Source organism: Bos javanicus, chromosome 6 (assembly GCF_032452875.1).
Source record: "Bos javanicus breed banteng chromosome 6, ARS-OSU_banteng_1.0, whole genome shotgun sequence".
Taxonomy (NCBI): Eukaryota; Metazoa; Chordata; class Mammalia; order Artiodactyla; family Bovidae; genus Bos; species Bos javanicus.
The window spans coordinates 107,033,312-107,043,456 of record NC_083873.1 but is presented as its reverse complement, the minus strand read 5'-3'; the positions used below and the strand labels follow the sequence as shown (position 1 = coordinate 107,043,456).

At 43.4% G+C, this 10,145-nt stretch overlaps 1 long non-coding RNA gene across 1 annotated transcript; it reads left to right on the top strand.

Annotated features, from left to right (window-relative positions):
• Positions 1–2,112: 2,112 nt before the first annotated feature.
• On the top strand, positions 2,113–9,448 carry LOC133249857 (uncharacterized). Its single transcript, XR_009737135.1, has 3 exons — positions 2,113–2,229; positions 7,356–7,409; positions 9,339–9,448. It is a non-coding gene; the product is annotated as an uncharacterized LOC133249857 (long non-coding RNA).
• Positions 9,449–10,145: the final 697 nt, after the last annotated feature.

The window sequence follows — 10,145 nt, the reverse complement described above, 5'->3', positions numbered from 1 at the left end:
TTGCCATCCTTTAGACTTAGCAACAGTGCATTTGAGTGTGTGAAGTCTTTGGTTAGACTTCTTGGAAGACACACAGAGGGAAGAAGACATCATTCACTTAAATAATTAACCAGAGGCTAAAGATTCTGTCCAAATAAAGCATGCTATTTTGGTTCCAGGCCAATACTATTCTGAGTGGGCTGCTCTCCGTGAACTTGTAAACTCCACAACGACAATAACAACAATAACAACAACAACAAACAAAATTGACGGGTCCTCTGCTAAATGATCATGTATCGACACTGGAACATCCAGGCTGTGAAATAAACAGGAGAAGCAAGGTTGAATCAAAGTGCACTTCTTAATTTGCACCACACCAACTGAACAGTAAAATGTGATTTAATTTACTATATAATTTGCTTGTTCAACAAAGCTGAAAGATAACTCACTTAGTGCCACTTTGCTTGTAAGTAAGCCCGTAACTGGCGGTGTTCTTTCAGCGAACGGCTTTGTTGTTGATGCCAGAGAAAGCTGTTTGAGTGGAAAATGCAGAAAATTAAGGGTCTGTTGCTGTCGTATTTGCAATGCGCTCCCTTTGTCCTCATCAAGTTTATTTCTGCTGAGCGGCAGTAACGGCTCTTTGTTTTTCTAACTCGATGAAGTCACTAAGTCTTGCTCGGTGGCACACGGCTGGGGGGAAAAATGCAGGCAGCCAAATTTAGAACCATTTGGAACTCACGAGTTGTGAATTTTGAACCAAACTTGAATCTTTTAAAAGCTCATCTGTTCCACAGAGAGTGCCAGCTCGGCTAACAGCCTTGCAGCAGGGACTGTCCTCTGAGAGCTGAGCCAGGGTCCCTTCCGTGCCTCCTGTTTGTTCCTGTGATGAGTTGGGGTGCTTCAGGATGCAAAGAGATGGGTGCATTACAAAACCCCGAAATCTGCACCCCAGGAGGAGAGCGTTTCCAACGTGTCTCTTTGGTGTTTTGCGTGTATGCTCAGTCACTTCTGTCATATCCAAGTCTCTGAGACTCTGTGGACTGTAGCCTACCATTCCAAGGGATTTCCCAGACCAGAATACTGGAGTGGGTTGCCATTTCTTTCTTCAGGGGATCTTCCTGACCCAAGGATCGAACCCCCATCTCTTTCATGCATTCCTGGTGAATTCTTTACCGCTGAGCCACCACCAACCTTTTAACATTTTCTTCATGTCTCTTGTATCCATGTGTTCTTTTTGTCTGCTCACCCCATTCTAGGGTTAACCTGTAATCGCCAGATTCTCCAGAGAGGGCAAAAGCAGTTCAAGTAATTACATATGAGTCACCAACTCATCCACGGAGTGGGTGGGTGTGTGGGTGTGAACGAAAGGGAAAGTGGTTTTGATCAAGTGCTATAAGCAGAGAAGGAGATAAAACCAAGTGCCAGCTCACGGAAGACTCGTCACAACCTCTTCATGAGTTTGGGCCATGTCCTGAAGACAAGTAGCCGCTCTTCGCGATGACTCATCCTAGTCTACAGAACACAATCCAAATGCCTTTGCCCAGTATTTAAGGCTCTCTATAATGTGTTTCCAGCCTACCTAGAAAATCAAACCTCTCAGGGATTGTTTCCCTTGTGGCCAGGGTCCTGGACCAGACAGAGGTAAGCAGAAGCTGTGGGCTTGGGAAGGATTCTAGCCTGGAAGTCTGCACCTATCGGTGTTGTTTATGGCATGGTTCTGTTGGATGGCTTCCTTTACCCCCAAACTGTATGAAAACATCTTTTGCCAAATGACCATTTCTAGATATGTTTGGGGCTTCCCTGGTACCTCAGCTGGTAAAGAATCCATCTGCAATGCAGGAGACCCTGATTTGATTCCTGGATTGGGAAGATCCCCTGGAGAAGGGATAGGTTACCCACTCTATTATTCTTGGGCTTCCCTGGTGGCTCAGATGGTAAAGAATCTGCTTGCAATACAGGAGACCTGGGTTTGACCCCTCAGTTGGGATTATCCCCTACAAGAGGGCATGGCAACCCACTCTAGTATTCTTTCCTGGAGAATCTCCATGGACAGAGAAGCCTGGTGGGCTATAGTCCATGATGTCACAATAGATATGACTGACTAAACAACAACAAGAGAGATGACAAAACAGTTAGGCAATAGAGCTGTTCAATAGGGCTAGAGCATGTAGTGCAGAGGAGAGTGGAGACATTATAAAAAAAGCGAAGCAGATGGACTTGATGATGCCGGGCAACAGTGATGCAGCTAAGGTCAGGTTATGTGCTAAGCCTGAAATGGTCCTTAGCTCACTGTGTGTTTGGCAAAAAAGGATGACCAAGCAAGAGCTCATTGGGGAGGATTGGGGTCAAGCATCAGGAGAGAATTTTCCTCAACTTTTCCTTGTAGGTTATGAGTGGAAGCTCACCAAAGACTGAAAGACAGATGCTATAATAATATGGTTTCCTTGTTGTAACAAACACTGCTGGTGTCCTGTCCCACAAGGCTTAGCCCACCTGAGCTCACCTGCAGCTGTAAGATGAGTTTTCCTCTAGGGAGCAGCCTCCCAAATCAAGGACCTGTAATTGTATGGCTCCCAGTTTGTAACTTTTAGCCTGAGAGCTTTTTCTGTAACCAAGGTGATTTTCTTTAGAGAACAAAGGAGCAACCAACAGAGAAGTAGGGAAAGGGGGAGATGCTAACATCTCCAGGAAAATGTCTTAATCCATGGAAGGTGAGATTTAGGGACAAATGTCCCAGCGCCATCACAGTTCAGGCTTTGGGTTCCAAGTTCTCAGAGCGCTAAGAGCAAGCCTGGGCCCCACTGGCCCACAGCCCATAACCTAATCATTAATGTACCCCATACAGCTTTCCTTTCTCTCTCTGACTTTCTCGTTTTTTCAGTTTTGATTCCTGAGAACATTTTCCAAATAAACCCCCAGTATCCTAACCCTTGTCTAGGTGTTTGATTTTAAGGAAACCCCAACTATGCCACACATCCTTGGATTCTATCACAGAACCTACCACAGACATCTCTGTGTAAGTTCCTGATGCTCTTACCAACTTTTAAAAAGGCTTCAATGTCCTTAAGGATGATAAGACTAGCTTTAAGTACTGCCTTGTCTGGTGTGTGCATGTGGTGGGCAGGGAGGGTGGCTGTGATATGATTTGTTTACTCAAGGTCATGGTCAGTAGACATTATTATAAAACTGCTATAGAGGGGGAGGGCTTCCCAGGTGGTGCAGTGGTAAAAATCTGCCTGCCAAAACAGGAGAGACTCAGCTTCAGTCCCTGCAGTATAAAATGGCAACCCACTCCAGAACTCTTGCCTGAAGAATTCCATGGGCAGAGGCGCCTGGTAGGCTACAGTCCACAGCATCACAAGGAGTTGGACACAACTGACTGAGCACACTTAGAAGATGAGACTGCAGATGTGGGGACCAACCAGAGGTGCTAAAAGTCTCCCAGCAAGAAGATATGAAAGAGCTCAACACTGATATTGACAAGTGATGATAAAGACAACAGATTAGAGAGACATTTGGGAGAATTTGGTTACTCCTCATCATGATGGCTTGAAGACCTACCTCCCCCACTTGAAAAAATATGATTGACATGATGAGAATAATAATAATAATATAGGGAAAGTCATGCCAATGGCCTAATGAACCTTCTGGTAATGTGCCCAGGAAATCAATTTCCTTGGAATAACTCATGCAGAGCGAAACCTACAAAGAGTGCTAGGCACTAAACATGCAATTACAGTTTTCTGAGTTTAAAATTGTGTTTGGGTATGTGGTGCACAATCTCTAAAATATAATTACTGAGGAACATAGTTTAATTTGTATCAGTCACAATTTACGGCTTGTCTATGTTTATAGAAATGATTATGGTTTGAAGATTCTTGTGCCTTCCTTGATGCATAAAAAATGATTATCAAGCCTTCAGTCGCAGCCGCCTTCCCTGAGAATTGGCAGCAACAAGCCCTTTAATCAGGAACAAGATCCTACGGAGCCAACGTATGCAAATATGCAATCTGAGAACAACAGTTAAGTTTTTATAATGAGAGGGTTGGAAAGAAAGTTGGAAAGTGCCCACCTAAGAGAACTCCAGTGATCAACGTCTACTGAGCGTGGGATGCTCAGTCCTCTCCTGCATTATTTGGCTACATCTGAACACAAGCCAATTCTTACCACCAACTTATTATTTTAACATGATCATTGTTTCAAATAGACTGTCATAGGTTGCCCTGCCAGAATTTTTTCTTTTTTAACTTTGTATTTTATATTGAGGTATAGTTTATTAACAATGTTGTATTAGTTCCAGATGTTTAATAAAGTGATTCAGTTATACATATGCATGTATCTTCTGGAGAAGGAAAGGCTACCCACTCCAGTATTTTGGCCTGGAGAATTCCATGGCCTGCATAGTCCATGGGGTTGCAGAATCTGGCAGGACTGAGCAACTTTCACAAACATGTATCTATTCTACTTCAATTTTTTTCCCCCATTTAGGTTGCTACATAATGTTGAACAGAGTTTCATCTCTGTACAGTAGGTCCTTGTTGGTTATCCTGTTTAAATATAGCTGTGTGTACCTGTCAATCCCAAAATCACTAAATATCCTTTCTCCCCTACTCTTCATCCCTGGTTCTCTAAGTCTTTGAGTCTCTTTCTGTTTTGTGAATTAGTTAATTTGTATCATTTTCAAAATACCTGATAAGAAAGGACCTTAAAAGTTTTCAGGTTGATGAGACAGTTGGTGATTATCCATCAACACTGCCTTTAACTTGTTGTATAACCTCAGATCAGATCAGATCAGTCGCTCAGTCGTGTCCGACTCTCCGTGACCCCATGAATCACAGCACGCCAGGCCTCCCTGTCCAACACCAACTCCCAGAGTTCACTGAGACTCACGTCCATCGAGTCAGTGATGCCATCCAGCCATCTCATCCTCTGTCATCCCCTTCTCCTCTTGCCCCCAATCCCTCCCAGCATCAGAGTCTTTTCCAATGAGTCAACTCTTCGCATGAGGTGGCCAAAGTACTGGAGTTTCAGCTTTAGCATCATTCCTTCCAAAGAAATCCCAGGGTTGATCTCCTTCAGAATGGACTGGTTGGATCTCCTTGCAGTCCAAGGGACTCTCAAGAGTCTTCTCCAACACCACAGGTCAAAAGCATCAATTCTTCAGCGCTCAGCCTTCTTCACAGTCCAACTCTCATATCCATACATGACCACAGGAAAAACCATAGCCTTGACTAGACGGACCTTTGTTGGCAAAGTAATGTCTCTGCTTTTGAATATGCTATCTAGATTGGTCATGACTTTCCTTCCAAGGAGTAAGCGTCTTTTAATTTCATGGCTGCAGTCACCATCTTCAGTGATTTTGGAGCCCAGAAAAATAAAGTCTGACACTGTTTCCACTGTTTCCCCATCTATTTCCCATGAAATGATGGGACTGGATGCCATGATCTTCGTTTTCTGAATGTTGAGCTTGAAGCCAACTTTTTCACTCTCCACTTTCACTTTTATCAAGAGGCTTTTTAGTTCCTCTTCACTTTCTGCCATAAGGGTGGTGTCATCTGCATATCTGAGGTTATTGATATTTCTCCTGGCAACCTTGATTCCAGCTTGTGTTTCTTCCAGTCCAGCGTTTCTCATGATGTACTCTGCATATAAGTTAAATAAACAGGGTAACAATATACAGCCTTGATGTACTCCTTTTCCTATTTGGAACCAGTCTGTTGTTCCATGTCCAGTTCTAACTGTTGCTTCCTGACCTGCATACAAACTTATCAAGAGGCAGATCAGGTGTTCTGGTATTCCCATCTCTTTCAGAATTTTCCACAGTTTATTGTGATCCACACAGTCAAAGGCTTTGGCATAGTCAATAAAGCAGAAATAGATGTTTTTCTGGAACTCTCTTACTTTTTCCATGATCCAGCGGATGTTAGCAATTTGATCTCTGGTTCCTCTGCCTTTTCTAAAACCAGCTTGAACATCAGGAAGTTCGTGGTTCACATATTGCTGAAGCCTGGCTTGGAGAATTTTGAGCATTACTTTACTAGCATGTGAGATGAGTGCAATTGTGTGGTAGTTTGAGCATTCTTTGGCATTGCCTTTCTTTGTGATTGGAATGAAAACTGACCTTTTCCAGTCCTGTGGCCACTGCTGAGTCTTCCAAATTTGCAGGCAAGTCATTTAACAGCTCTGGGAAGTTTTTTCACTTTTGTAATGAAGGGACTGAATGAAATAGCTGCTAAAGACCCCATTGGCTTCCAAAGATGGTAACTCTATATAAAGAGGTGTGCTAATTAATAGAAAAGCCATTCAGTGTGGGTAGACACACACGCACACAAATACACACACACATTTTGGCTATGAAATGTCAAATGATGTATAGTTTCATTTACATGTAAGAAAGAACAAAGACTATAGATAATGGAGTTTGCATTAGCATTATTTGGAAGCAGTTTGGTTGTGGAAAATTGTCAAAAACTTTACCAGAATGAAATTTGGTAGAAAAGAATCTGAATCTTTCAGGCCTGCATATTACAGAGTGGGGCTGCCTTGCACCACCCTCTCGAAAAGCACTCTATCTGGTCAACCAGTAGGCTGCACATCCTGTTCCTCAGTAGATAGTTAATGTTTCATTTTTCACAAGAGTAATGTGATGGGAGAGACAGAAGAGAATGTAGCTGCCCTTAAAATGATGCCAGGCTCCGAATGTCGTTATTATGCAGCATTTGGATAGCACTTCACAGGTACAAAGTGCTCCCCAATCATCTCATTACTTTTATATGAGCTAAAAGCTGTTGAATTTGTCATCCTATACTGCAAAGTGTGTTGGAAGACAGCAAACATTTTGCTGCAGAATCATTGTGTAAGAAGCATTTCCGTGTAACTCCCTGAAAAATAAGAACTCTCTGGGGAGATTTTATTCAGCCTACCCTAGGAGTCTTTATTTCTTAATGCTTTGTTATTTATTTATTATTTACTTAGTTTTGGCTACACTGGATCTTCATTGCCACATGGGCTTTTCTCTAGTTGCAGTGAGCAGGGGCTACTCTCTAGTTGGGGTGCACAGGATTCTCTTTGCAGTGACTTCTCTTGTTAGGAAGCACAGGGTCTTGGTGAGAGGGCTTCAGTAGTCGTCGTTCCCGAGCTCTAGAGTTCAGGCTCAATGGTTGTAGCACATGGGTTCAGTTGCTCCTGGCATGTGGGAGCTTCCCGGATCAGGGTGGGGAGGGAGGTTGGAGGGGGATTCAGGATGGTGGGGACACATATATACCTATGGCCAATTCCTATTGATGTATGGTAAAACCATCACAATATTGTAAAGTAGTTATCCTCCAATTATAATAAATAAATTTTTTTAAAAACTATGTCTTTTGCATTGGCAGGTGGATTCTTTATCACTGAGCCAACAGGGAAGCCCCCAGGACATGTCATTTTAAGTAAGTGGATCAAGACGGTCATTCAAAGTTGACATTTGTGAAAAGTCTTGGAGGGGAGGAAATGTAGCATACCTTCACCAAGTGCCTGTAAGCAGTGGGAAGACTTAAGGCAAAGATAGAAACTTGCCTGGAAAGTCTGGGAACATCAAGACCAGTGAGGCTGGAGGAGGTAAGTGAAAAATAGTAGAAAAATAAGATCAGAAAAGTATTAGGGAAGTCAGATCACTTAGAATCTTGGACATTGCAAAGGCTTTGGCTTTTACTCTGTGTAAGTAGAGGAGCCACCGGAGGGCTTTCAACAGTGAAAGATGGCACGTTTCACAGCATCCCTCTGGCAGTGTGTTTTCCCTGGTGGCTCAGACAGTAAAGGTATGCCTGCAATGCAAGAGATCCAAGTTCCATCCCTGGGTGGAGAAGATCCCCTGGAGAAGGAAATGGCAACCCATTCCAGTATTCTTGCCTGAATAATCGCATGCACAGAGGAGCCTGTAGGGCTGGAGTCCCTGGGGTCACAAAGAGTTGTACTCGACTGAGCAACTAAAACTCTGGCAGTGCAGTGTTGAGGACAATGCTGTAGGGGGACCGGCTATGAAATAAAATGAATGAAAAAGCAAGGAGACCAATTAGGAGATGATTATAATATTTCTGGCAGGAGGGCATGGTGGCTCGAAATGCCTGGACCAGGGGAGGAACAGATTCTAGGGGTATATTTTGAAGGCAGAATCAAAAGGTTATCCTAATGGTTTAAATCTGGGATGTGAGAGAAAGAATCTAAATGATTCCAAGAAAATTGGCCTGAGCATCAGAAGGATAGAATTACCATCAACTGAGATGGGGAAACTGTAAGTCATGGAGGAGAGACCAAGGATCCGGTGTGGCAATGATAGCATGCATTGACAAGCCTAAAGGAAATGAACCCTGAATAGTCATTGGAAGGACTGATGCTGAAGCTGAAGCTCCAATACTTTGGCCACCTGATGCAAAGACTTGACTCATTAGAAAAGACTCTGATGCTGGGAAAGATTAAAGGCCAAAAGAGAAGAGGGTGGCAAAGGATAAGGTGGTTAGATAGCATCACCAACTCAATGGACATGAATTTGAGCAAACTCCAGGAGACAGTGGAGGACAGAGGAGCCTGGCATGCTGTAGTCCATGAGATCCCAAAGAGTTGGACATGACTTAGCAACTGAACAATAACAACATTGACAACTAGACATCCAAGCAGAAATTTCCAGTGAACAGTTGGATGTGTAAGTTCAGAATTTGGGGTTGAGTTTAAAGAATTCATCACTATAAACGCCTAAGAGGGATTTAAAGCCATCAGAATGGATGAGAGAAACAAGGGTGCTACATGTGAAAGAGAAGGACCAAGTTCAAGACTGGAATCATGAGCAGGGTCAACAGATTGGGGAAGAGACCCCAGCAAAGTACAGTGTGGAAGAGCAGCCCCTGGAGACAGGTGAAACCAGGAAAGGACTATAGGAGGCCATGTGTGCTGAGGTTTTCAAGGAAGAGAGGGAGACTGACTATGTCAAATGGTGCTGAAGGTCAACTGGATGCATACTGAGAAGTGATCACTGTGTGAATGAAAAATATTGCCTGCCAAGTCAGTAAACAAAGCATGCCTCAGCCATCAAGTCATCACATTACAACCACCAGATGGTGAGCCCTGGGGGAACTCAGGATGGAGACCTGATGTCCACCATCTAGCAGTCAGCTGCTGCAGCAACCTCCAGTGGTGGACTGTGAGAAGACTTATGAGAAGCCCAGGATACTGGCCCCAGATAAGCGAGGCATATAGCAAAGGAATGATTTCAGTGGACCCAGGTTCTTGAATCTTCCCATATACAGAAAAGCACTAAATTCATTACCTTGAAATATCCACTTTTCTTTAATTAACAGTAATCTTTTGATGGGCTTTCCTTGTAGATCAGTCGGTAACAAATCTGCCTGCAATACAGGAGCCCCAGGTTTGATTCCTGGATCCAAAAGATCCCCTGGAGAAAGTAGTGACAACCTACTCAAATATTCTTGCCTGGGAAATCTCATGGACAGAAGAGCCTTGCGGGCTGTAGTCCATGGGGTCACAAGAGATGGACACGATTTAGCAAATAAACCACCACTAATCTTTTGATGCTCTGACTACCTGTTCTTTGTTGTGAAAACTCAAATATCCTGATCCCCCTTCCCCCTCCTTGCCTCTTCAGAAAAGCTCTCAGAACTTTGTGAGATGCTGTGCCCCAGGCTAAAGTCCTCAGTTTTGTCCACCATATACAACCTAGCTCTCACATTTTAGGTTGTGATTTTTTTTTTCAATCAACAGCTGGATCAGTGTTAGTGCTGAATGCATTGGGAGGAAGCAGAGAGGGGGCAAAACCTGCATAAGAGAGAAAGAGAAGAAAGAATCAGACCTACAAAGTAAAGACAATTTTTTTCAAGTAATTTCACTGCAAAAAAAGAACTGGTATCTATTAGAGAGAATAAGGTCAAGAGGGTGTTTTGTTTCGTTTTGGGTTTTGGTCTACTTTTAAGATGAGATAGTAACAGAAGGTGTATATGCTAATGGCAATGATGGGCTTAAAGGACACATTTAACTATGCAGAAGGGATAAAGGAGACTGGCTGGAGCAATGCCCTTGACTTGGTGATGGGACACTGATCACATGTGGAAAGACTGGCCATGGATGACATCTGTGGGAATGTCCAGGAAGTCAGGATGTCTGAATGTAGACACTGC